Raw genomic sequence first — 15,673 nt, 5'->3', positions numbered from 1 at the left:
GGGGCTAGTCTGTCCCCCCTGCTTTTCAATCTATATCTTAGATTTCTTTGCACAGTGCTGGATAACACCAGAGCTTTCTTGACGAACTATGCTGATGACACTCAGCTGGTGTTGGAGCTGAGTGGTAACTACGACGCAGATGCCCATAAACGTGAAACAATTTACAACATCAGAGAGGCCTGGATGACAGCCAACTGAATGTGCCTAACTGGGAGTAAGACAGAGTTAATGATCATTGGATCACGACATGACATGCACGTGGCAAACTAGAAAGGAATACGAGTTCTTTCAGATCAGAAACTCTCACATACAGGTTCTTGAAAAAAGTGAAGCCCGTGGGTATCTTTCTGGAGGCATCATTGAGCACGGAATCCCATGTAAGTAACATAAACAGGAGTTGTCAATACCACGTACGAGTGCTAAAACATATCAGACCATTTCTGAATGAAAAGAACAGTGCAACTATAGGTAGGGCCACAATTCTATCTAGACTGGATTATGGAAATGCCCTAATGTTGGGCGCAAACAAGGGGTGCATTGCTAGATGTCAGACTATTCAGAACAGTGCAGTAAGAATTGTCCTTATTTCCTCAGACAGAAAAGCCCTGCACTGGCTGACATTAAATTAACGGATCACGTTCAAGGCCATGAGTCTAGTCCATCAATGTCTCTATGGATAGTGCCCTGCCTATTTAAGGGAACAGATATCTCACTACACACCTGGCAGCTCGCTAAGATCGGAAGCTTTGGGGGCAGATCGTCTGCTTATCTTTCAACGCTCAAACGGGGTAGGCAGATCATTTCCAGTAAAAGCTGCCCAAACATGGAATGGATTACCAAAGGCAATCAGACTAGAGAGCAACTATCTAGCCTTTAGGAAAGTGCTGAAGACAGCTATTTTTAAATAGCTATAGTAAATCCTTAGGATAATAAATGGCACCCGTTGTCCTGTCTGTTACAATGCTGTCCTTGTCTAAATGTATGCGCCCTTATGCCTGCGGGCTTCGGTGCGGTATAAATGAATAAATAAATAAACTCTCCCGGAATCCAACCAGAACAGGTATAGTGCATACTTCCAATTGGCATTAATCAACACCCTGGGAGGATAGCTCAGGGCCAACCTGCTCGCCTTGGAAACAAGATGTCACGAAGCAACACAGGTTCGATCCCCGGGTCCACGCTTAGAAATCTGTGGGTATTAAGCACATTATAAATAACCTATCATATCATATCATACCTCATGTTTAGCATTCAGCCTCTCCTTCACTTCAGACTATTTCAAAACTGAGCACCAGGAGGTTGACAAAATGGCAGAAGCCATTGGGCACAAGACCTGGTTAAATTGCATTTAATTATCATTGTACAAGACCAAAAAGCAGAACAGTGACTATGAAAGGATCTTCCCATTCATATATGTAGATTCTCTCTGTAAAATGGGTATTCAAGCACTACAATTCCATTAGTAATATTTTTCATGGGTTATCTCTCACGCCATTTTCAATCATTCCTGCATTTATAGCTGTATCAGCAATAAGCCTGTTCAAACATCATAAAATGTGACATGGGGCCCATTGAATCTTTTTGCCGTGATTCGTCAATCTCGTCAGTGCACAATATGTTTTTGGCACAATTAAATCCTTGTTTGAACTCACAGATGGTTTTTGCATCTATTACATTGATTCATGCTCCAATCAGGAGCCCCGGATCTTGGGTTGAATCTCTGGCTTATTTGTCAGCTTGTTCAGCCAATCAAATCCCCGCTGGGCTGATTCACTGAGTCTGTTAAGCCAATAAGAGCCGTGGAATCTCCTAAATTGCTAGGCTATAATGGAAGGGACAATATACAGCAGACTAACAATTGGAAGGGGTTAGAAGCGACTTGACCACTTTTAGAAGCAGTTTTTGGACTGCAGTATTTATTTTTGTGTAGTTTGCCGCTGTTTCTGACTTTCTGTTGTCTATTTTTGTCTATATTATGCTTTTAGTTTATTCAAACCTTTGCACACACTACACAGATCTTTCATATTACAAAAACACTTCATACAATTAGAATTACACAACACCTTATAAAATCCTTAAATTCATAAAAATCAACGTCATAGTTTAAATATACATACAATGTTTAAAATAAGAAATTCATTAGCTTTTTATCAATGCATTCAGATATCGTGACTTAGTTACTCATCTACTCTTCCTCTATCCTTAGCCAGGTTTTATCTAAATTCTAATCAAGCCGTATCCGTACTATGAACCGTATCTATCTGGTTTATCGCATGTTTCCAGACCTTACAGGCCACTCAAGTTAGTGCTGGAGATGACATATTAAAAATGGCTTCCAGGCCACCAGGGGGCGTTTAGGCAATGGCAGCCTAATTCCCGTGCTCCCGCCGGAGTCAGGTCTTTACGGGGATTGAGCCCCCCCGAGACCTCCCCAGGGAAAACAAAGGAGACCGGATGGGAGGCAACTCCCCCGGGCCCCCCCGGTTGAAAGAGCGACGTCCGGGGACCCCGGAGAGGTGGAGATACGGCACCGCGGCCTCCGCGGCGCGCGCGCCGTGGTCGACCGGTGCTGCTGCGGGCTAAAGGAGAAGCAGAGGCCCGCCGAGCCCTGGGACCTGCGCGTAGGCGATTGCCCCCCCCCACAGAGACGACCTCCAGCAGCCAGCAGCGAGGACCGCTGTGCGGGGCCTTCCGACCCACACGGGGTGAGCTGCCCCCACCGTGCGAGACAGGGCTTTCCCCACGCCGCACCGGAGAGGCCTGATCGCAGCATCGGCGGCCCGCGCCGGAGGAGAGAGGGAGCGCCCTTGTCTCTCGGACCAGTGGCCACCGGAGAAAGGGAGGCGGCGCGGGGGCCGAAAGTCTTCCGCGGGCTTGCCTCCACCCCCGCCAACATAAAGAAGGGGCCGGCCAGGTGGGCCAAACAGAGGAATTTGCCGGAGTGAGGGGTGGGTGGATGGGCCCCCCCCGTGTGGAGAGCACGAGAGTCGCCGAGGGCCCCGTGCCGGGTGTGAGGCCCCTGCCGGAGGGAGGCGGGGGGTGTGCCCGCCCGGCGGCTATCCCCCAAAGGGACACCAAAAGACCACGGAGGCGGGGGGAAAGTGACTCCCCCCCGCGGAAAGCAAGAGACCTGGGGGCTCCTGCGCTGGGTGTGAGGCCCCCGCCAGAGGAGAGCAGGGCGAGTGCCCGCTCGGCAGCGGCCCCCCTTGAACGGTGAAGGACCACGGAGAAGGTAGGAGAGTGACCCCCCCAGGGGGCTCCTGCGCCGGGTGATAGGCCCCCACCTGAGGGAGTCCCCCCCTCCAAATACAAAAATAAGGGGAGAGAGAAGGGGGCCAAAAAAAAAAAAGATGACGGCGGGGAGTGTGCCCGCCCAATAACGATCCTCCCGCGACAGCAAAGGAACATTCCATTTGAGTGGGGGCAGATCTTATCCCGGGTCCCCCCCCTTTTTGCATGAGCTCCTTCTGGGCTCTCCAGGAAGGAAAACACCGACAGACCAGAGAGGGGTTCCCCACTCCCGGCCGAGACCGCGGTCTTGGCGGCGGGGCACAGGGAGGCACCAGATGAACTGGCGGGAAACCTTGCAGGAATATCGTTACCAGGAGACAGCAAGTAGCACTAAAGGTACGAACCCTAAAAGAGAAATGGCCCAGTCGGGGGCACCGGCACCCTCTACAGCGGCAAAGGAAAGAGGCTTTGCCTCGATCCTGCAGGAAATCAGGGACATGCGCTCTGACATCGCTCAGAAGTTCAAAAAAATGGACCAAAGGGTGGTCAAGGTCGAGGACAGATTTCTACAAGTCGAGACCAACCAGTCATCAACAGCGGCCCAAGAAATACAAATAGGCATGAGGCTGGATGCCCTGGAGAAAAGGGACGAGGAACGGGCCCGGCAGATGGATGACTTCGAAAATAGGGAAAGGAGGAACAACCTCAGAATTTTTGGGGTACCCGAAACGGAAGGAGAAACAGAAAGAAACATCACCCGAGCGGTTCAAGACATTATCACCCTCCTGTTTGCAGAAGAGATGACGACGGAACTCACATTTGACAGGGTACACAGGGCGGGGGCAGAGCGGGGGGCCCCCGGTCGATCTTGGTTCGGTTCCATTACTATTCGGAAAAGACAAAAGTGCTGGAGGAGGCCAGAAAGGCCTGGGAAATCACCTACAATAATGCCCAGATCTCAGTCTATCAGGATCTTTCCGCCTACACCTTGGCCAAGCGCAGAATGTGCCGCCCGCTAACGCAGCTGCTCAAGGAGAAGGGAGTGCGCTACAGGTGGGGCTACCCCTTCTCCCTGGCTTTCGAATATACGGGTCAACGAACAACTCTGGTCAGGGAAGATGACATACGGGGAGCTATCCAAGACTATTTAACAGACTCGAATCCCCGGAGGGGCCCATCGGGGCAGGAGATGGGCGGACCTGGTGGCCCCGGCGCGTCGGGAGACAGGAGAAGAAGAACTGGCGCGAGGAAATTTAGAAAAATGAGCACCCCGTCACCAGCAAAGGACGGTGAACGGAACGACTCTGAAGACTGAGAACAAGGGCGATCTGTCAAGATTTGGACAGACGATGAGGACACAGAAGTTCTAACATTACCAGCGTCCCCTACGAACAGCAAGTATAAGGGGTCCGCAGAAGGGGTGTTGCCACAGGGGGCCGGGGATCTCAAAATGATGAGCTTAATACAGATCGCCTGGTTGATGTGGGCAGGCTGGTGGTTCGGCCAAAGCCAGCGATGGCAGAACTAAATGGCTGGACGCCGGGGTGGGGGGAGGGTGAGCACACGAAAGTTGGGGTTGTTCAGTTATGGGCTGGGAAGGGGGGGCAGTTGGGGAATTGTTTCAGGCACACCCGGGGGAAGGTGGGGGGAGAGGGGGAGCATAATACAAAACTAAGGGAGCACCCAAGGAGGGACAAAGTGATGATGTTGACCGAGAGAAAGGAAAACTTAGATTATGGCTGAAAGTTTGACGGCCCTGGGAGTGGGTTCCCTCAAAGTACGGGGCCTGAATAACCCCACGAAGAGGTTCCTGGTCTGCAGGGAATTTAGAAGGGCGAATCTTGACCTCCTCTTCTTGCAAGAGACTCACTGGGCAAGGGGGAAGGAACCCAAAATGCGGGGAGGAGGAATTGGATAGGTTTTCTGTGCGTCCCACAAGGGCAAAAAGAGAGGGGTGGCCATTTTGTTAGCGAGGAATGTTGGCTTCGAGAAAGAGGCCATATTGAAAGACCCAGAGGGCCGTTATTTGCTGGTACGGGGGTCCCTGCAGGGCACCCCACTTACTCTCGCCGTTGTCTACGGCCCAAACGAAGGTCACATTCAATTCTGGGAGGAGGTGAGGGATAGACTCAAACTATTCGTCCAAGGCACGGTGGTGGTGGGGGGGGACATCAACATGGTCCTGGACCCAAACAGGATAGAAAACGCGCTGGCCCCCAAACCTCCAGGGCAGCAGACGAGACCATGGCTCAAAACTTCCAAATGGTCAACTCGGAATTAGGCCTGGTGGACACGGTCCCGACCCCCAGGACAGGCGCCCCCTCTTTCACATATTACTCAGGCATCCACACGTCCTTTTCCAGGATAGATTACATCTTAGTGGATGAGACCCTGCACCCTTTCGTTACTGGCCACAGGGTGGACCCCGTCCCCTGGACCGATCATGATTTGGTCCGAGTCACCATAGCAAGGGGTTGGCTAAGCGACCGCAGGGGTCGATGGAAGTGCAACGACTTCCTGCTTAAGGACGAGGTACACGCGCAAGAGGTGCTTGACGCCATATTGGAATTCTTTGAGCTCAATGATAATGGGGAGGTAGGCTCGCACACCCTATGGGACGCTTTTAAGTCGACCCTGAGAGGAGTCCTGATCAAAATGGGAGCCCAGAAAAAAAGAGAAAGGGAAGCCCAGGAGAGGTCTTTGAGAGAGAAAATAGCCCAACTTCAGCCGGGAGGCCCCTCCGTAGAACCTTTAGAACGTGATCGGGTAGCCGCCCTGGACGACTATAGGCTCCAGTTGAAATATCTCCTCCTACACAAAACAGAAAGGAGTCTTCAACTGGTCAAACAGAAATATTATGAAAAGGGGGACAGGGCGGACAGGATTCTGGCCTGGAAACTGAGGGAGGTACAGAGAAGTAGAATGGTGAGAGCAGTAAAGGACTATGAAAACGTATACACATCAGAATATACCGGGGGAGAGGGGGAGATTGAAGGGTTCTTAAACTCTATACAAATCCCGGCCCTGACCAGGGAGATGTCGGAGAGGTTGGAGGGTCTGGTAACCGAGGACGAGGTGGAACATGTGATCAGTGGGATGAAGGTGGGCACTTACCCGGGCGAGGATGGCTATTCGGTTTACTTTTATAAAAGGTTTCGCTCGACTCTAGCCCCACACTTAGTAAAGGTGTTTAATGCGGTGCTGGAGGGGGGGCTCTCTTCCAGACTCCATGTTGGAGGCCATAATTGTGGTGTTGCCCAAGGACGGCAAGGACCCCACGGAGTGCTCCTCCTACCGCCCAATATCTTTGTTGAATATTGATGTAAAGATCCTAGCTAAGGTAGTGGGAAGGCGGATGGAGGAGATACTGCCGAAACTAGTCCATGGGGACCAAGTGGGGTTCATAAGAGGAAGACAGGGCTCAGACAATCTCCACAAAACCATAGACTTGTTCCACTATGCCCAGGTGTCGGATCTAGACGCAAGTGTCCTCTCCCTGGACTCGGAAAAGGTGTTCGACAGGGTCGAGTGGAGGTATATGGAACTCGTCCTCCGGAAAATGAGCTTTGGGGCACACATCAGGGAATGGGTTGCCGCACTATACAGAACCCCAAAAGCAAGGGTACAAGTGAATGGCAGGTTGTCAGATCCATTCCCCCTCTCGCGGGGAACAAGGCAGGGGTGCCCTCTTTCCCCCCTAATCTACGTCCTCACAATGGAGCCCCTCGCCATAGCAGTTAGAGCACACTCGGACATTAAGGGGATCAGGAGAGGCGAAGTAGAATTCAAGCTCTCCTTGTTCGCGGATGATATTCTGGCCTACCTGGTGGACCCAGGCTCCTCACTCCCCCCCTCCTGTCCCTGATGGCCGCATTTGGGCACTTCTCGGGGCTAAAGATCAACGCTTCTAAATCAGTTCTGCTCCCCATGAGAACACGGGACCCGGGGTTAGACTCCTTGGATAGGCTCAATGTGATAACTGTGGGGAGGGTCTCTATTCGATACCTGGGGGTCCTCCTCACCAGGGATCTATCACAACTTGCCCCTACCAACTACGACCCCGTCATGGCAGGGATCACCGCAGACCTGAGGAGATGCGGCTCAATGATTCTGTCCTGGTACGGCCGCATGACGGCAGTAAAGATGAATATACTGCCACGTTTACTGTATCTCTTCACCGCTCTCCCAACCAGCGTCCCCGACCAAACCTTCAGGGCTCTTCAGAATGCGGTGCGAGAGTTTATATGGCAGGGTAGGACCCCGAGGACTGTGAAGGCCGTCCTAACCTTACCAAGGGAGGAGGGAGGGTTTGGGTTGCCAGATTTTCAACTATACTATCGCGCTGCCCAGTTGCGTGTCCTACTGGAACACATGAAAGAGGGTATGGGAACCTACTGGTCATACTTGGAAGATATGGACCCCCACCCTCTCAAAGTTCGAGACCTCCTATGGGCCCCACGCAGGTTCATCCAGAACAGTCTCAAATCCCACCCGACAAGGGGAGTTCTCTGGGCAATCTGGAGGGAGGGCCCCCAGACGGCATACCTAACGTCATGGCCATCCCTGATGTCATCTCTCTGGGGTCACCCCCTCAGACTGGGAAGTAGGGGGTTTCGCAACGCACAGGCCTGGTCTGACTCGGTAATGGAGTGGGCGGGGCAGATGTTTAAGGAAGGGGAATTTCTTGCATATGAGGAACTGAGAGACGCTCTCGGGCAGGGGTCACTCTCCATATTCTAATACCTCCTCCTGAAGGGCATCCTTTGTGACCAAGCATGGGACCAGAATTTGAAGAGACAGCTGACCCCCTTTGAGAAATTACTCGATACAGCAACCTCAAGGATGGGGGCGGTATCCGCGATGTACATAATCTTGAACACTATTATCTTAGTGGAGAGGCTTCCGCAACTTTTGGAACAATTTGGCAGGCGAGGAGATCTCGGAGGACGATTGGTCAAGGATATTTAAAATAGCATTCCATAGGAACTTATTCACAGCTGATATGGAACACAACTTTAAGATTTTGCAGGGGTGGCATAGAGACCCCGTGAAACTGTCAAAAATGTTCTCTGGAGTGTCCCCGTCTGCCCAAGGGGGTGTGACCAGGCCGGAACGAGGGGGCACATGTGGTGGCACTGCCCAAAAGTACAGGTGTACTGGGAGAAGTTAAGGGGCTGGATTGCTGAAGTCTCTGAGGAACTACTCCCCCTGAACCTTCTGACGATGTTGCTTGGCCTCCCTCCGGAGGACACAGGTTTATATAGGTACCCTAGAATGTGGGAAACAATGCTGAGGGCGGGAAGGGTGGCACTGGCGCAGAAATGGAAGAGCCTGGAGACTCCCTCTAAGGAGGACTGGCAAATAAAGGTAAAGAACATGTTCCTAATGGACAAATTAACGGCAATGATGAACAATGTCTCAGGCTTGTTCCAAGCAAACTGGTACGGGGTGCAGCAGACCTGGGGATGGGACGTACACTGACGCCCGGTATGGGCCCTGGCGGGGGCGGGCGGGGGCCGGGGTCAAGAGGGAACAAGGGATGGAACGGGTGCCCACGACCCGGGGAACGTAAATCAGCCATAGCAGAAGTCAACGATCACGTTTTCTCCCAATGCTCCGGAGACGAATGTGCTTCCTACGAGACTCTCCGAATCATGGTTCAAGTGGGGTTAAGTTATCAGGGGGGAGGGTAGGTTTTGGGGTGGTGGGGGTGGGGGGCTTGGGCCAATGGGCCAGTTGAATGTATATCCTTTGAATGTGCATTGAGCCCGATTGTTACATTAAGAAAATGATAATAAAACCAAAGTTTAAAAAAGAAAATGGCTTCCCAGAGAGACAACTCATTCAGTATAGAGCCTTGTCATCCCATTATTCTGTATGTTTTCAAATAGAATTCTTCTAGCTTAACACATTTTATAAAAAAGGTGTTCAATATTCATAGTTTCAGAGTCACAAAGTCTACATAGACGTTGCTCCATGGGTTCATGGGTTCTTGCACCCAGCCTTGATAGTGTAGGTAATAGGTTAAAGGGATGTTCCGGGACTTTTTTTTTATTGTCCCTACGGTTCGGCCATGTGTTTTTAAGCATAAATCGGTAGATCGTAGAAAACTTTCCTATGGACCTTACCCGACTTTTCGGCCATTAACGCACTCGAAATCAGCCGCCATTTTGTGATAATCCTATCACTTGCCGCATCGCCCTGGCTGACCTGCTTCTGCGGCACTAAATCAAATCCCCCGCCCCTGAGCCTGTCATCAGCAGACTCGTACCGCCCATTTCCCAACGCCAAAGCACGTCTCGTGTCAACAATCGCTGCGCCTCAGCTAATGAAGTGTCGCCATGGAAATGGCAGGACGCCTCTTTCCTCAATAAGTATAAACACACCGTTTCACAACACACAGCAGCAGATTTTCGATTCCATTACTCTCTCTGTGTTACTTTGAGTATTCTGTGACTCGTTTCTGTGCTCTGGTCAGCTACCTTCGCCGCTTCTAGGCCTTGTGAACACCTGTACCATCTCTGTAAATTATTTTACTTTCTTTACCACACAATGGCTACAATAATGCCGTATATGTACGAGCCCGAGTACACCGAGGAGGAACTACTGGAAAGGCAAGCACGCGAAAACAATGGGGATTCGGACGGCAGTTGGGAGGACCAGTCAACGGATGAAGAGCCTGGACCATGTCGCATGGACGGCGTCTCCACCTGGTGCACGTGCAATCGGTGCGAGCTAATGCCAGCTGAGGAGGAGAACTGCTGCTGCCGTGAAAATTCCGGGTGCTTGGCCTACATTTCGGAAGGCGAGCCAAGTCCGCAATGCATCACCGAGCTGCCAGAGTTCAGGGAAGCCTGCCTCTCACGGACCGTGTTGAGGATGATGATGGTGCTTATGCACGAACTTCGCGGCACTGTTTGTCCGCGTAATCCGAGTAATGAGTAAGTATACTCTGGTTGTGATGTCAGTGATGCCACTTGGTTCCATATTGTGCATTTTCTAGATAGAATTTTTTTCAAAGCAGAATGACATTTTTTACCTGAATCGACATTGATAAGAAAGTTTGTCATTTTAATACAGTTTGCATCTTTCTTTTTCACAGGTGGTACAGGCTCGTGGCCTATCGTTGCTTCACTTGGTGGCTTCACGGGAGGCTCGGACACCGCGTTCGGAGAGTAATACCTGCCTGTGCGGTACTTGCCATTAGACAACATTTCCCCAGCGACAGTGGACAATACCGCGGATTTTCCCTGGATGTGCTGCAACCGGAACTTTACAATGTGTAATGTTTATTATTTATGTTCAATTGAAATTAAGATCTAAAATAAAACCCAACATATATTTTAACAATGGTTGTTACCACACCACTTTGTTCAAGCGTTGGCAATAAAAGCCCGTTGGATTTTATTGATACAAAACATGGTTATAGGTAAATAATCAATATGGTTGATCATAATAAATCATCCTTTTGGGCACCGGGTACAGAGATGACCCCCTCTGGCCCGTGCCGCCTAGCCACCACAGGCCAGCCTGCTGCTGACTAACTGCCTAGGCATCCAGGGTCTCCAGGGTGAACTGCACCCATATATTCTCCAGGAAGGTTGAGGTATTTATAAACTCACCACCCTGCCTTCCATGTACTAGATCCTGCAGCCTGCCTCTTACATGCAGTTAGATGGCCTCTACTTGGTGAGGCCCTGCGGCAAACGAGTCTTGTCTGCACGACCACCGCCCCAATCCACCCCCCCCGCCCTATCAAAGGCAGTTCGCACCGGGGTACTTGCGCTGGCAAGTGGAGCTGTCAGGGAGCGATAAAGGCCAAGAGGTGCCAAAGACCATGTACACTTCAAAGTGGTCTATAGAGCATGGGTTGTTGTTCCCATGTCTACCTCCAGACCCCGTGTCTCCTGCCAAGCATCCCCCCTCACGCTGGACGCCCCCCTGCAATCCACATAAGTGTGTCTCCATTCACGAGTCTTCCTGTGTCTTGTCTGCACGACCACCGCCCCAATCCACCCCCCCGCCCTATCAAAGGCAGTTCGCACCGGGGTACTTGCGCTGGCAAGTGGAGCTGTCAGGGAGCGATAAAGGCCAAGAGGTGCCAAAGACCATGTACACTTCAAAGTGGTCTATAGAGCATGGGTTGTTGTTCCCATGTCTACCTCCAGACCCCGTGTCTGCTGCCAAGCATCCCCCCTCACGCTGGACGCCCCCCTGCAAACCGCATAATGCCACGACATATTCACGTCATTCATTCACAAACACACCCATGTTTCAAATTCTTTATAACCCACTTCATATTTCTAATGAGAACTTCTTTGCGCTTTGCTAGTCAACCCGTGAAGGTGCTGGTTATCTGCTCTTCCTCTCTGTAAACTTCCGTGACCACTTCGAGCAAACTCGTCAGTTTGCAACCTGTGAACTGCTCCCTGTTCTACGACAAGAAACTACTCTGATCCCTGCATCTAACTGTTTGTTCGTCAAGGTAAGGCCATGTACCATAATCATTTTGCGTCCAATTTTTTAAAATTATATCTATTTGCTAGTAGTCATCAAATTGCATCCATGTTTTCTTTTCGTTCAAGACAGTACATGCAAGGAACTAGTCACATGTTCTGAGTTTAGTCAAATTATTTTTCTATTTTTTTAAAGTTATTCAAATACTTATCCGCATGTGAATAACGTGTATAGTTCCAACAACCAAAACGAACCTTGCATTGAACCTTTTATGTGTCATTTAATTTTTTAACACATTGGTATTCATAGAGAATTGTTGATCTTTACTTTTCAGAACTTTCCACAATGCCTGCCTGTTCCATTGGCGGTTGCCCTTCGAAGACCCATAACAAATCTGAAGGTACTATAATGCATGTTTTCCCTAAGACAATAGATCAGATAAGAGAATGGGTCCGATATTGCGGATATCCACCGTCTGAGATTGAAAGTAGAGTCCTAGAAGTCCTTGCGGACAAGAGGGTTGATCGATACCGCATCTGCAGCAGGCACTTTAGCTCAGACATGTACTCCACATCATTGCTAATAAAGAAGAACACACCGCGAGCGAAGCGAAAATTGCTCTCAACCGCTATTCCCACTCTATTCGTCCACATCCCTCCACTGGTGAGTCAAGTTTACGGATTTATCTCTCGGCCTTGCGGTAGTGTGTAGCATTAGCTAACAATAATTTCCCCATTTATGTATCCACTCAATATGAAGGCGGAAGATTCTCCATCCGTATCGTTATTGCAGTCATCAGCCACTTCAAGCGCCTATCGGGTAATCTTACTTAGCTATTCTGCCACTGACTTGTTTTAGGCATGTAAATCAATAGTTTTAATTTATCGTGTGATTATTTTACCTAATGGTACACCCTTGTACTCGTCCTCTAGTCTTTGTTTTCAGTTATAATTATTGTTATCCAAAATAATGCAAGTACTGTCTTTCAGGGAGAGGCTGAGGAGTCCAACGCATTGACGACAACCGTTGATGTCACTCAGATGCTCGAGGTACGTTTCCGGACAGTTCCATCGATGGAGATCATCAGATCTTGCATTCTTGTAGCGTGATTGTTACACACAATGTTTATTTCGTTTTTAGCCATTGATATGTCCTTCTGTCGTGGCCCTCCTATTTGTCTTCTTTTTTCAATATTGTGTTCATTACTAATGAAAGTCCTATGTTTCAGGGAGTCGATGGAGCATTAGTCCAAGAAGAAGGGGGAGCATGCAGTTACGGGTCGGCGCAACAGCTTGCAGAAGTGTGCACCGCAGTTACATCGTCCCTTGATGTTCTTATGCATTTCGAGGTATGGATACTGACAGTTCGATCAAGCGAAATCATATGACGTGATTACATCCGCTATACTTCCTTCTTTATTAACGCAAGTACTATGTTTCAGGGAGATGACGGAGCTTCTTCTACAAGAACATCACCCCTAGTAGTTGATGCAGATCTCTGGGTGGTGACACTTCCAACGATCGAGCAAATCGAATCATATTTAGATATCCATTATTTATTTTAGACAACTGATCATTTGTGCAGGTCTATTTAGATGAGCCGTTGACGCCTGCACAAAGTTTATGTTCTTTTTAACAAAATAGAGAACCATACTAATGCAATTACTGTGTTTCAGGGAGTTGCTGAAGCGTCATCTTCAATAATATCATCAATGGAAGTCTATGCGGAGCCCGAGGTATGGATCTTGACAGTTCCATCTAACTAGATCAACAATGCGTGAATAATTGTCGTTTGAATGTTCTACACAAAGCGTTCATTCGTGTTTTGCTATTGAGATGTACGTGGGTATTGGTCCCCAAGTACATTTTGTGTTTTCAATATTATTATACATACTAATGAAAGTTCTATGTTTCAGGGAGTCGATGGAGCGTCAGTGCGTGATGGATGTGCTTATCATGAAAATATAGTCGTTGCAGCGCAAGAGGAAGTGGAGACATGCACACACGAGTCGGAGCAACAGCGTCCTGATGTTGAAGTTCGAGGCAAGAAAGTTTCAAAGAAAAGAAAGCAAAAGAAGGTTAGTGTCCTGGTCACTATATTATGTTGTTTTTCACTGTTAATAGTTCAATACTGTAAGTTGTGTTTAAACTGAACATCCCTTTTCCAATCTGTCCTCTAGTTGCGAGTGGGTGTACGAACTAGATCTACACAGACAGTGAAGCGAACGAGAGATGTTGCTTGTCAAACCTTTTGGCAGGGACTTGAGACTGGAGATGCATCGTGCCAATCGGAAGAATATGAAGTGATTGACAACGGAGCTATACCACCACCAGCCATTGATAGTGAATGTCCTCCTGGTAGTTCGGATGCAGTCGGAGATCAATTCACAGAATCCACACCCGCAAAAACTAAGACCGCGAGAAAGTTGAAGAAATTGTTTTATTCACCCATCGCCGGAGAAGGAACAGATGTTGCAATGGAAGAGAATGAAGTGGACGACAATGAAACACCATCAATATCACTGAACATAGCGGAAGACGATATCAGAGATTCTACCTTTCATGTGAGTGACATGTCCTCAACGTTACAGACCGAACCAGCTGGGATGCAGAGTGACAGTATAAGGAAAGAGGCCAAATTCATTGTATTCGATAGTTGTTTGATTGATATTATTATTCGGATGAAATGTGGGCATTCGGTTGGTGGGGAAGTATGTGGGGAGCCATTGATTAATGTGACTCGTGCTATTTGAGGCACTAACCTTAAAATACATGCCACCTGTAGAAAATATCATCCTTTCTCGTGGTCTGCACAACCCATGCTGGGGCAACTGCCAGCAGGCAATCTACTTTGTGCAGCGGCTGCACTTTTTAGTGGTTCAAGTTTTAAAAAGTTAGAGTCTTTCTTTCAGTTTGTGGGAATCCATTTCATTGCGAAAACTCAGTTCTACAAATACCAAACCGATTATCTATTTCCAGCCATTAGCGAAGCTTGGAGAATGGAAAAAATGTCTATTGATAGTACATTCGCGGGCAAACGGTTCAGGCTAGCCGGTGATGGACAGTGCGACAGCCCAGGATTTTCAGCCAAGTACTGCACCTACCACTTTCAGGACATGGAAAGTAAGAAAATTGTGGGTTCGGTGGTCGTGCAGGTGTCACAAAGTACATCCTCAGTGGCCATGGAGAAAGTTGGCTTTGTAGCATCATTGCAAGAACTACAATCGCGGGGAATGGTGATCGACCTGATAGCCACGGACAGACACGTTTCAATTGCCAAGACAATGAGGGAAGAGTACAAAAATATAAATCACCTATTTGACGTTTGGCATCTTGCAAAAACAATCAATAAAAAAATGTCGGCTGCAGGTAAAAAAAAAGATATGCAAGGTATTTCACAGTGGTCCAAGTCAATCAGCAACCATCTTTGGTGGAGCTCAAAAACATGTGGAGGGTCGTTGGAAATTCTACTGGAAAAATGGCGGTCAGTAATGCTACACTGTAGCAACGTTCACCGCTGGACCGCAAACCAACATTTCCACAATTGTGAACATGGCCATTTGTCCACAGAGGAGGCACGGAAGAAGAAGTGGTTGATTCCTTCATCACCCACTCACAAAGCCATTGAAAAGATTGTATTTGATAAAACTATAACAAGAGATTTGAGGGGACTCACGGAATTCTGCCACACAGGAGATTTGGAGGTGTTCCACAATATGTGCCTAAAGTACAGGCCAAAACGATTGCATTTTGGCATGGAGGGCATGATAAATCGGACTCTTCTAGCGGTCTTGGCACATAACCATAATGTTGGCCGTCAACAAAGTAGGACGACCGGAACTTTAGGGACGCTTCGCTACAATAAGGCCTTCACTAAAAGAAGTAAACAATGGGTGATCAAACCAGTGTTTCAGGATATGCAATATGAGTTTATTGAGAGACTTATTGTTGATGTCCTAGATAGGCACATACATGGAGTTGTAAAC

The sequence above is a fragment of the Ambystoma mexicanum genome, chromosome 2p (assembly GCF_040938575.1).
Source record: "Ambystoma mexicanum isolate Mex_15411 chromosome 2p, UKY_AmexF1_1, whole genome shotgun sequence".
Lineage (NCBI taxonomy): Eukaryota > Metazoa > Chordata > Amphibia > Caudata > Ambystomatidae > Ambystoma > Ambystoma mexicanum.
The sequence above is the reverse complement of the archived record's forward strand: the minus strand, read 5'-3'. Positions refer to the sequence as shown.